Genomic DNA, 12,062 nt, shown 5'->3' with positions numbered 1-12,062 from the left:
TTTTTATACATGATCATGTCATCTGTGAATAGAGGTGTTTTACTCCTGCCTTCTTCCCTCCCTTCCACCTTTCTCTCCTTCCTTCCTTCCTTTCTCTTTCGTTTTCCTGGACTAATTACTCTGGACTAATTAGATTCTCTAGTACAGTGTTGAATAGAAGCGGTGAGAGTGGATAGTCCTGTTTTGTTCCTGATATTAAGGGAAAAACATCCAGTATTTCACCATTAAGTATAATGTTAACTGTGGATTTTTCATAGATATCCTTCAGCAGGTTGAAGAAGTTCCCTTCTATTCACAGTTTTTTGAAAATTTTTTTTTGTCATAAAAGGATGTTGGATTTTATTAAGTGTCTTTTCTGTGTTTATTGAATGATCATTTAATTTTTTTTGCATCTTCAACATCATTGCTTTTTAAATTTGAAGTATAATTGGTGTACAATATTATATAATTTACAGGTGTATAACACAGTGATTCACAGTTTTTAAAGGTTATACACCCTTTATGGTTATTATGATATATTGACTATATTCCTTGTGTTGTACAATATGTCCTTGTAGCTTATTTTATGCACAATAGTTTGTACCTCTTAATCCCTCTGCCTTTATCACCCCTCTTCCCTTCTCTTTCCCCTCTGGTAAGGATTAGCTTATATCTGTGAGTCTGTTTCTTTTTTGGTATATTCATTACTTTGCTTTTTTAGATTATACATATTAGTGATATCATTCAGTATTTGTCTTTCTCTGTCTGACTTATTTCACGTAGCATAATACCCTCCAAGTCCAGATGATCTTGTGATTTTAAAATATTTTTATTGATATGATGTATTACATTAATTGATTTTTCAGATGTTATACCAACCTTGCATTCCTCAGATAAATTCTACTTGGTCATGGTGTATACTACTTTTTATACACTGTTGGATTTGGTTTATTAGCATTTTATTGAGGATTTTGAATCAATGCATAAGAGATATTGGTCTGTAGTTTTCTTTTTTATGATATCTTTGGTTTTGGTATCAGAGTAACATTGGGGATATCTTTATTTCTCCTCCCTTTTTAAAAGATAGTTGTTCTGGGTACGGGGTATGAAATTCCTGGTTGGCAGTTGTTGTTTTTTTTTTTAATTTCATTTAATACATTATCCCAATGCCTTCTGATCCCCACTGTGTCTGATGAGAATTCACCTGTTAATCTTATTGGATTCCATTGTAGTGACGGTTCATTTTTCTTTTGCTGTTTTGCAGATTTTCTCCATGTATTTGGCTTTCAGTATTTTTCCTACAGGCATTTGTCCAGCTTAGAGTTTTTTGAGCTTCTTAAATCTGTAGATAAGGTTTTTCATCAAATTTTGAAAGTTTTCACCCATTATTTCTTTCTGCGTATTTGTTTCCTTTCCTTCTGATACTCCCACTATGCATATGTTGGTGCACTTAATGGTGTTCCCAACATCTCTGAGGTGCTTCGTTTTCTTTCATTCTTTTTTCTGTTTGTTCTTCAGATTGAATAATCTCTATCAATCTGTCATCAAGTTAGCTAATTATGTCTTCTGCCAGTTCATATCTACTATTGAGCCTGTCTAGTGAATTTTTCATTTCAGTTATACTTTCACTTCCAAAATTTTCATTAAAGACATTTATTTATCTTCTCTATTCAATAAGGCATTGCTATCAACATCTCTTTACTTCTTTAAGAATGATTTTTAGCTCTTTGATAACATTTATAATAGCTACTTTGAGTTCTTCGTGAAATCTGATATCTGGTCATTGGGAAGCAAGTTTCTGTTGCTGGCTTTTTTTTCATGTGTGGATCAAACTTTCTAGTTTCTATGCATGTCTTTTTTTTTTTTTTAATTGTACTTTTAAAATAGTGTAGTGATTTTGGCCTTCTTTTGGGTATAGTTTTTCAGGTCATCATTTGATATTTGTTCTGACCAGGAGGACGTTCCTCACCTATCTTCTTCCTAATTCTTTCTGGTAAACTAGTCAGTTTATGGTTTAGTTTGTGTTTGAAATGAACGTACTGCTGCCCTCTTAGTTACGTAAGGTCTCCAAGCCAGGGCTACGGAGCTGGGGATGGGGACAACGGCACCTTTCTCTCTGGGTGACATCCCTGCTTCAGGGGCTGAGCGTTTGGTGGAGGGGGTGTGGCTGTAGGCTTTGGTCCTCTCAGCTTGCCTTTCCTCACATGGAACATCTGCTTTATGAATAAGCCAGGATGAAGGTGACTGTGGTCCCAGTATTTCTCAGCATCCCACTACCGAGGTGGCTCCTCCATCCCACTGGTGAGTCTGGGGAAAAGAAGGGAGCGCTCAGCTGAGCTCATCTCTCAGTGAGCGCACCCAGGGCATAGCCTTTGCGACAGTAATCTGGGAAAGAAGAGAAGTACTGACGTCCTGCCCTCTCTGGGAAGAGATTGCAGGCCTCCATTGGGAGCAAAGAGGAGAGAGTCCTGTGCTAATGGCTGTACTCACCTAGAGTGGAGTTTCCGTAATGCTGAGCTGGGAGGAGAGAGGGAGGGTGTAGATCATAGTTCAAATGCCATAGACTCTTACTGTTCTTATGAAGTTCTATTAGGTTTTCTTGAATAAGTGTTTCTTCATTTGCTGTAAACCCTTAGGACCGTTTCCAGAGACTTTAAATAATTTTCAGCAGTTTCACTGGGGAGCAAGTCTGCAGAACTCCTCACACTGCTATGCCAGAAGTACAACTTGAGCTATTTGACTTTATGCTAAGGAAGATGAGGGTTTAGCTTTCTTTGCTCTCTTCCCCATCCTTACCTGACTCTTCTCCTAATAATTCTCCACTCCCCTCTTCTCCTAATAATTCCATGAATCTTTCCTTTTCTGAGCAAGTTTTTGTTTTCCTTAACTGCATTTTTAAAAAGTATCCTCGTTTGTCTGTAGTTATACACAGAAAAACCTCGGACTCTTGGTTAATAGTGTGACTCTCCTCTTAAGATATTTGGATGCATTAGGTTTACTATCAATTTCATCTTCTTGGAGAAGTCTTTCAGGGCCTTCCACTCTGCTTCCAGTTGGATGAGTTGCTTTTGACCCTTGGTGCACAGATGTCACCCTGGATCCATCACTGTCAGCCTAGAGGACATCTCTGTCTCTCTCAGTTTCCTCGATCTCAAGTCTTCCTCTTTCTTGGCTCATTCCTTTGTGTCGGTGGAGCACATCCTCCAGTCATTACTGAGAAAAGATATGTGGGGTGAGTTTCTTGAGACTTTGCACATCTGAAAATGTCTCATCCTTGGTTGGCTTATTAGTCTAGGTATAGAATTCCAGGTTGTAAATTATTTTCCCCCAGAAAACTTAAGGGTTTTGTTCTATTGCCTTTTGGCTTCCAGAATTGCTGTGAAGAGAAGGAAGCTGTTCTCATTTCTTATCTTTTCAAACTGGAAGCTGAGAGAATCTTCTTTTGGTTCTCAGAGTAGTGACATTTCTTGACAATGTGCCTTGGCATGAGTCTATTTTTATTTATTGTGCTGGACCCTCTGTGAGTCCTGGAAATCTAGAAAGGTTTTGTTCATGTCTATGATATTTTCTAAAATTATCCTATTGATGATATCCTACACCCTCACATATTTCTTTTCTTTCTGGGACTATAATTACTTGAAAATGGAGCTCTTAGACAAGTCCTCTGGTTTTTCTTTTTCTCTCCTATTGTCCTTATCTGTCACTTTGGAAGAACTAAACCTTATCCTCCAAGTTTTGCTTTTTAATTTCTGCTATTATATTTTTAGTTTTTAAAGCTTTTTTACTTTGTGCTCTGAGTCTTTTTTTAATGAGAATCCTATTTTAATTTCACCTGTGTATGCCTTATGTTATCTCTTTGATGATATTAAGACAGGTGTTTTTTTTCCTTTTTTTTTCTCTCTATTCTCTGTTATCTTCAAGTTGGTCCTTTTTGTTTGGTTTATTTTTATCTTTCAGGTTTGAAACATTCTTCTGATGTCTGGTAAACCTCAGCTATCTGTGCATATTTAGAAATAGCCAAGTAGGAGCAGAGTGGATGCTCTGAGTACATGGGTGTGTCTTGTAGGCTGTGGGCTTCTTTGCATGGGGATCTAGCCAGGCTGTTTAGTTGGACAATCTCCAATGTTGATGTCTCTAGGGTTTCTCTAGGGTTTTATCCTTGTTCCATCATGTTCCCCAGAGAAAACTCTTCCAGTTGTCTGCCCAGAGGGTATAAGCCTGGCTGCTGGTGTCCTGAGAGCAGAGTGGTGGGAGATGATTGGGGTCTTGACATCCAGCTTACTCACACTCCCTGAATCTCCCTGTCATCAGCGGAGCATCATCCCAAGTCTTAACACTATGCCTGGACTCCCCCATCTATAGATGTCTAATCTGTGATAATAACTTCTAAAAACTGCCCCTCAAGTAATCCTCTTTGTTTGAGTTACCCTTTACCTCAACTTCCAGAGGTACCTGATGCTGCCAATTCCTGAATCTTTGGGGATTTGTTTCCTCGATTCATTTTTCTCAATTGTCCATTTATTTCCCAACTCCTGAATTTCTCTTCCTGTGGTTTCATCTCCTATTCTCCCCATCCTCCTAGGCTCCTACCTTCAAACAGTTAAGAAGCCCCTTTACTGTTGTTTTAGCATTCAAGAGGTGGGGAGAAGCAAAGTGGTTTTGCGTGTCCAATCTGTCACCTTTACGTCGATGTCTTCTCTGTGTTGCCTTTCCCATCTAAGGAAAATGGAGACTCCATGCTTTCAGTTGCTGATGTCCAAACGTCGGAGCCGTTCTTGACTCCTTTTCCTGTGCGCCATATCCAATCTCTCAGCAACTGTCTGAACTTTACCTTCGAAACTCGTGCAGGGACTTCCCTGGTGGTCCAAGTGTCTGGGGGCCCATCTGCCAGTGCAGGGGTCATGGGTTTGATCCCTGGTTCGGGAAGATTCCCCCTGCCGTGGTCTGCCACAACCACTGAAACTGCACGCTAGAGCCTGTGCTCTGTAGCCAGAGAAGCCCCTGCAGTGAGAAGCCTGTGCACTTCCGCTAGAGAGCAGCCCCCACCACTGCGGTTAGAGAAAGCCTGCGCTCAGCAACGAAGGCCCAACACAGCCCAGCATATATTATATAAACCAGAATTCCACCCGCACCACTCCTACCCAGGGCCAAGTCACACTGCCCCTCACCTGGGCATGGCAGGAATCTCCATGCCCGCCCCTCTTTTTGTCTGTCTTTGCGTTCCCTGCAGTCTGCTCTCTGTAGCTTTTTTATCTGTCATATCCGTCACTCCTCTTTCTAAAGCTCTCCTGTGGCTCCTGTTTCACTCTGAAATAAGAGCTCAAATCCCAGCAAGGCTAACAGGAGCCTACACGATCAAGCCCCACACACCTTCCCAATCATACTGGCCACTTGGCCATGTCACAACGTGCAAGCCGGCTCCCTCCCCACCTCTTGCTTCTGCCTGGGTCTTCCTCTAGGTGTGTTCCTCCAGATTCCCGCAGGGCTCACTCCCCCACTTCCTTCAGGCCACCTTGAGCCTTCCCTGACCTTTCTATCTTTGTTATCCCATTTTATCTTTCTCTACTGGGGGCTTCCCTTGTGGCTCAGCTGGTAAAGAATCTGCCTGTAATGCGGGAGACCTGGGCTTGATCCCTGGGTTGGGAAGATCCCCTGGAGAAGGGAAAGGTTACCCACTCCAGTATTCTGGCCTAGAGAATTCCATGAACTGTATAGTCCATGGGGTCACAAACAGTCGGACACGACTGAGCGACTTTCACTTTCATAGCAACTCTTGAGATTGCATATACTTATATTTCCTTGTTTAGCTATTTATAGCTATCTCCCCTCTCTAGAATGGATGGTCTCTTAAAGGCAGGGATTTTGGCTTATTTTGTTCACTGCTGTATCCTCACCACCTACAACAGTGCCAGGCGTATAGTAGGTGCTCAACAAACCCGTGTTACATATGTGAATGAATGCTTGACCCCAGCCCTGACTAGACACTGACCTTATTCTTAGCAGGAGATTTGGGGAGCTCTGGGTCTATAGTCCTTCCTGCCATTCATTCATTCATTAATCTGCTTATCTATCCATGCATTATTATTGCTGTTGTATTAATATTTAACATGAGGTTTTCCTAGTGGCTCAGTGGTAAAGAATCCACCTGCCAATGCAGAAGATGCAAGTTCTATCCCTGAGTCAGTAAGGTCACCTGGAGAAGGAAATGGCAAACCACTCCAGTATTCTTGCCTAGGAAAATCCCATGGGCAGAAGGAGCCTGGAGGTCTAGAGTCCATGGGATCGCAAAGAGTTGGACATGACTTAGTGACTAAACAACAACAACAATTAATAATTAACAGCTAGAAAGTGGCAGAGGGGGGATTTGGCCCCAGCCTGTCTGACTTCAAAGCCCTGGTTCCCGAGAATGCTACTGAGGCAGGCCCTCCACAAGGTTGGGGGATTAAGATTAAGACCCAGTTCCTCATCTTTGGGGAAGAAGTTAGAACAGAGCCTGGTTCCAGGCTGTTTGTGCCCATGAGCACCTCCCTGCTGGGTGGACAATCCTTGAGAGAGGCTGGCAAGGTCCAGCTCCAATGATGCTGTCTCGCGTAAGCCCTCCAGGACTGCCTGAGGTGGATCAGCTGCTCCTTGGCTGCTTCGTTGGGGCTGTGCACGTCCTTCTATCAGGGTGAGCGTTTCCTGTAAGTGGCTGTCATGCTCTGTCTACGTTCAGCTATGAGCTCTTCTGAGACAGAGGCTGGGTCGTGCTCACCTCAGTGTCCCAAAAGCCCAGAGTGAGGCCTCTAAAGGAGCAGCTGATGAATGATGATAAACGATGCAGAACAGGGACATGGTTGAAATGGGGGCCTGAGTTCAATGTCAAGCTCTACCACTCACTGACTGAGTGTGATCTGGGGAACTTCCTCAGGGCCCTGGGCCTCAATTCCTTATCTACACAACGGGGGGATAACATAGTCCCCCGTTCCATGAGGATTCAGGGTTAATGACTGAAATGGCTTTGCACAGTCCCTGGCGTGGAGTAGGCCGATGATCAGAAATTACTGCTCTTGGGAGCCAGGCCTCTCTGGCTCCGGTCCACCGGCTCTGCACACCCCTTCCCCCACAGCAGGTGCCCCCACCTGACTTCTTCCTGGTGCCCAGGGCAGCTTCTGGGTTTTGGTCCACCAGCTTGGCCCTCTGCCATGGAGGGACTGGCTTTTCTGCATTTGGTGGTTGGCCTCCAGACAGCCTGGGCCTGACACATCATGTCCTTGTTTGCTGACCAAACTAGAGATAGTCATATATGGAACAACCGAGGCCACCCTTGGTGTAGCGTCAGGGCAGCGGGGCTCTGGATGAGGAACGGCGCCTGGGGTGGCAGGAGGTGCAGAGGCAGGCGGGGCGGGGGCGGGGGTGGAAGGGGTGGGGGACAGGTTGATGGGGGAGGGGGGTGGAGACTGCCTTGAGGATTTAGGGAAGTCTCTATTTGTGCTGTCTTTATAAAAAAGCCAAAAAGAGTCTGATTAACCGAGGCACGCAGATTTCAAAAGCCAGTTTTCTTTGGCAGATCATCAACTCCCACTGAAGTCAGGGTCCTTAAACTTTTGGGGAGGAGACCCTGTGATTCCTTCTTTGAAGCCTTGAGCTATGGGGCTAGGGGCCCAAAGTGGGCTTTCTGTGTCCTCATAGACATTCTGAATAGCATTCTTCTGTGGTGTTATTAATTGTTAAATTCTTGAACTCCCTCCAAAAACATACCAGGGTCAAGTCTATTGTACTCTGTGTCCCATTGGTGTCTAGTGCAGTGCTTGCTACATAAGCATAATTGCTGCAGCTATCTTTTTCTCTCATTTTTTTTTTTTTGAGAAATAATTGACATACACTACTGTATACATTTAAGGCACCCGGTGTGAGGGTTTGATTTACATTTAGTTATTTTAAGAAGCACTTTCCCCAGTCCTGAAGTGGGTGCTCCTTTCTTCCTCATTTGGGGATGGGAAAGTAAGGTTCAGAGAGGTTGAGAGGCCCAGCCAAGGTCACACAACTGGAGGTGGCCCAGCTGGGATCTGACCCTTCCGAGAGCTGTCTTATGAACTGTGTCAGGCTCCCTCTGTCAAACTGAGCAAATGTTTGTTGAATGACTGACAGTGTTGACGTGCAGTGATGGGTGGATGCATTTGAACAGCTGGCCTTTGCCAGCTGCAGCTGTTTATCAGGGACCCAAAGAGAGAAGGTGATCCCATTTAAGGCTTTGGGGTCAGGTGTGGAGATCTACCAGAGATTTAGATGTTCTGGTGGGGTCTAGAGCCACCCAGGGGTGTTTTCAGCCTTCAAATGACATGGCAGAATCTGGTTTCCAGGGCAGAGTGTTCTCCATCCTCCTTTCAAGCCCTTACCGTGATGGGAAGATACATGGCGAGATTATGCAGCTGACAAGTCCTTATCTCAGCAACCTGGTTCAAGAGCCCGTGTCTTAATCACTGCTCAGGGTGTCTGCCTGTCTAAGCACTCTTATTGGCCACCTGGATTCCTGCCATGCCTCTTCTTGTTTCCCCTCGGGCCTCATCTATTACCCCACACCCCTTGATCTCTGTTCCATCCAGCCACGCTAGCCTCCTTGCTGCTCCTTGAACATGCCAAGTGTACTCCCACCTCAGGACCTTTGCACATGCTTCCCCAGTGTTCAGAATACTCTGTGTCACCCAGGTGGTTTGCCTGACTTGCCTCCCCTCCTTCAGGTCTTTGCTGAAATGTTGTCTTCTCAAGGAGGTCTTCCCAGATCATCTTTTTAAAAATTCAAACCCCACTTCTCAGCACTCTCCCGTCCCCCCACCCCGACTTAATTTTTCCATAGCACTTGTCAGCATCTGTCATTCTTTTTATTTTACTTGTTTATTGGTTGATTGTCTGTCTCCCTCGACTAGAATATAAATCCCAGGACGACAAGAGATTTTGGTCTGTCTTGCTCATGGCTGTGTCTCTAGTGCCTAGAACAGTACCTGGCACAGAGTTAGTGCTTTGTAAATGTCTGTGTATGGATTCCCTCAAGCTTGCTTGACTCCAGGATCTCTCCGTCATCATATCTTTGATGAGCAGGTCCAGAGACAGATCCCGTGGTACACCATCAGAGACCTGCGGGCTGACATCGATTCATTTATCAACATCCCTCAAATTGGGTCACTTGACAGATTATGAATCTACTTAACCATCCAGTCCCTCAGCCCTGACACATAAGCTCCCAGAGGAAAGAAGGTGGATCTGATTTGTTTGATTTTATGAGCAAAATACATTTAATTCTTTGCTTTGTACACTCTAATGCTTAATACATGTTTGTTGGAAAAAAAAATAAACCATCAAAAAGCAGCAGGGAAAAGGTCTCCTCCAAAGTAACCTACAAACTATCAGTATCTTGTTTCCTTAGGTGCTTGTCAATTCCCACGGGCCCTTCCCACCCCAATCCCCACACCCCAGTCTTAGTGGGGGAGCAGCATCTGTTTACGTACAGACAGGACGTGACTGAGTGACTAACACGCTTTCTTAGGGGCCTGACGGCTCTGAAAGGAATGAACAGAGAGAAATCAGCTGATACTTTTTAGGGGAATCAGGGAAAATATTATGCAGTTTAATGTATTTATACACAGATAGTTTGCTCTGACGAGAGGCCCTGGGGAAGCTGGAGAGAGGCTGGCGGGTTGAGTGCGGAGTAGAAAAACAGATTCCACCCTCTCGCTTCACGGAGGTTACATGGCAAAACGGGGGCGCCAGGCGCCTTTAAACATGTTATTTGTTCGGTGCCCCTGAAGCACACGTACTTTATACCAAAATATCTCATTGCATCCTCGAAACAGTCATTTCCTCTCTTTCACAGCAGGAGAAACAGGCACGCAGCAGGCTGGGGACTTGCCCAGGGCTGCAGAGGGCGCTGGGGAAGGGCAGGGAGGAAGCCCCCAGGCTCGCTGGTCCCCACGGAGGCCCAGTCCTCACCTTCACCTAAGCTGCCCAGGTCTGGGTTTGGGGTTTGCCCCTTCCTTTGGGGAGAGACAGTCAAGCCCCGAGACAGTGGGATGGACTAGATGACCTCCCAGACACCTGCTTCCCGTCCTTCCTTCCCCCGAATCCCTTCCGGATGCTTGATTCCTGGGCCCAGGTGGCCCACAAATCCTGCATCACTGTATAAGCTGGGACTAGTCAGTGGGGCTTCGCCAGCCACGGACGCCAGGGAGGTAGGGGGGGAAAAAAGAGGGAGACCCAGTCTCACTCTGCAGCGTCAGCCTGGGCTCTGGAAATGAAATGCCTTTTAATTTCATCGTCTGTTTTTCTTTTCTCCCCTCCATCATGCTGTCTGGTGCCAGGAGGCCCTTGGCCACAGGATGCGTTTTTAACAAATCCGATAAAGCCTTTCTTTGGCTGGCTGCGTGCTCCCTGGAGCTGGGCTGGCCTGGGAGACATTGCTTCCCTCAGGCTTCACACCTGTGCCCGGAGTGGGGTGGGGTGGGGTGGGGTGGGGTGGGGGAGGCCAGAGGATGCCTGGGACACAGTCCCGAGACCTGAGTGCTGGTCCCAGCTCTGCCACCCACTCTCATCTTGACTTCAGGCAATCCCTGGAAACAGCAGATCTTCTGTGCAGTGTCAGGATTAGACAAGGTCAGTGGCTTTATAGTATTTTAAGCAGTAAAACCCAGTTTCCCCAAGTGCAAGGCGCTACGGAAGTCTCCCCATGGAAGGATCTAGCCCTTGGTCACTACTCCCCTGGACTTTGTGTGTGTGTGTGTTTTAAAGATGGTGGGCTTGTTTCTGCCTTGGGGCCTTTGCACTGACTTTTCCTTTTGCACGACTAGACTACCCTTCCCCTGGAATGATGGGGGTGGCGTGGCTGGCCCTTCTCCTGTTGTTATTCAGGAGTTAGCTAGGATGTTACTCCCTTAGAGAAGCTTCTCTAACCAGCTAATGATTAGAGTCGCACCCCAGTCATTCTGTACCGTTTCCAGTTTACCGCGTCCTCAAGGCTCCTTGGTACTTCCTTGTGTCTTTATCTTTTAAAATGTTTATGGGCTCTTTTCCCTCCTAGCTTACAAGTTCCTTGAGGATAACTTGGTCTTTTCATTGCTCCCTTCATAGCTGCAAACAGTGAAGGTACTCAGTCTTTCCTTGATGAATGAATAAATGAATGATGATCTAAAACAGGTGAAGGTGACGTTGATCTGGGTGTGGAGGGCTGTGTAACCCCATTGGTTGGATCATCCCCTCACAATCTCCATCCTCCATCTTTGAGGTCCCCCTGCCCCCTATTGGGGGCTTCTCTTGTGGCTCAGCTGGTAAAGAATCCGCTGCAATGCGGGAGACCTGGGTTTGATCCCTGGGTTGAGAACATACCCTGGAGAAGGTGAAGGCCACCCACTCCAGTATTCTGGCCTGGAGAATCGCAAAGAGTCAGACACGACTGAGCAACTTTCATTTTTACTTGCCTGCTATGGCGGTGCCACAAAGCCCGGTTTGAAAACCATCTGGGCTTCTCCTAGCAGCTCTGACAATCCGTAGCCAACTTCAAAGATGTGGTACAGCCAGGAAACACTGGGGCTTCAGAGAAGGGCAAGGTGAGGGCTGGATTCCTCTCCGAGAAGGTGGCCCTTAACTTGGTTTGGGAATTTAGAGCTGGTGGAGAGAGGCTTTGAGGAGGAAGAGAATCAGGCCTGGGAGTGGGGCGGAAGCAGGCCTTCTCCAGACAACCAGGAGCCAGCCAGGCTGGTGGGAGGCGGGAGACTATGGGAAATGTTGGATGTGGCCAGCTGTCAGAGGGTCTTGAGTGCTAACGTGGGATGCTTGTGCCGGATGTGTGATGTATGAGGGTCAGCCCTGAGGTACTGAGCAGGGTGATGGGTTCATCAGGGCCTTGCATGTGGGCTATTTAAAAGGGAGAGGGGGGAAATGGAGGCAGGGAGACTGGGGAGGAGGCTAAAAGATGAGGCCTGGGGGTGGGATGGAACAGGGGTGGGATTCAGAAGAGAAAGAGAATGAAGACGGGAGCTGATTGGGCAGTGAGCTTATCATGGTGGGAAAGGAAAAGGGAAGAGACTAAGGTCATCTGAAGTTCCCCATCAGCT

This window comes from Dama dama, chromosome 8 (genome assembly GCF_033118175.1).
Source record: "Dama dama isolate Ldn47 chromosome 8, ASM3311817v1, whole genome shotgun sequence".
Taxonomy (NCBI): domain Eukaryota; kingdom Metazoa; phylum Chordata; class Mammalia; order Artiodactyla; family Cervidae; genus Dama; species Dama dama.
Note: the sequence above shows the minus strand (reverse complement) of the source record.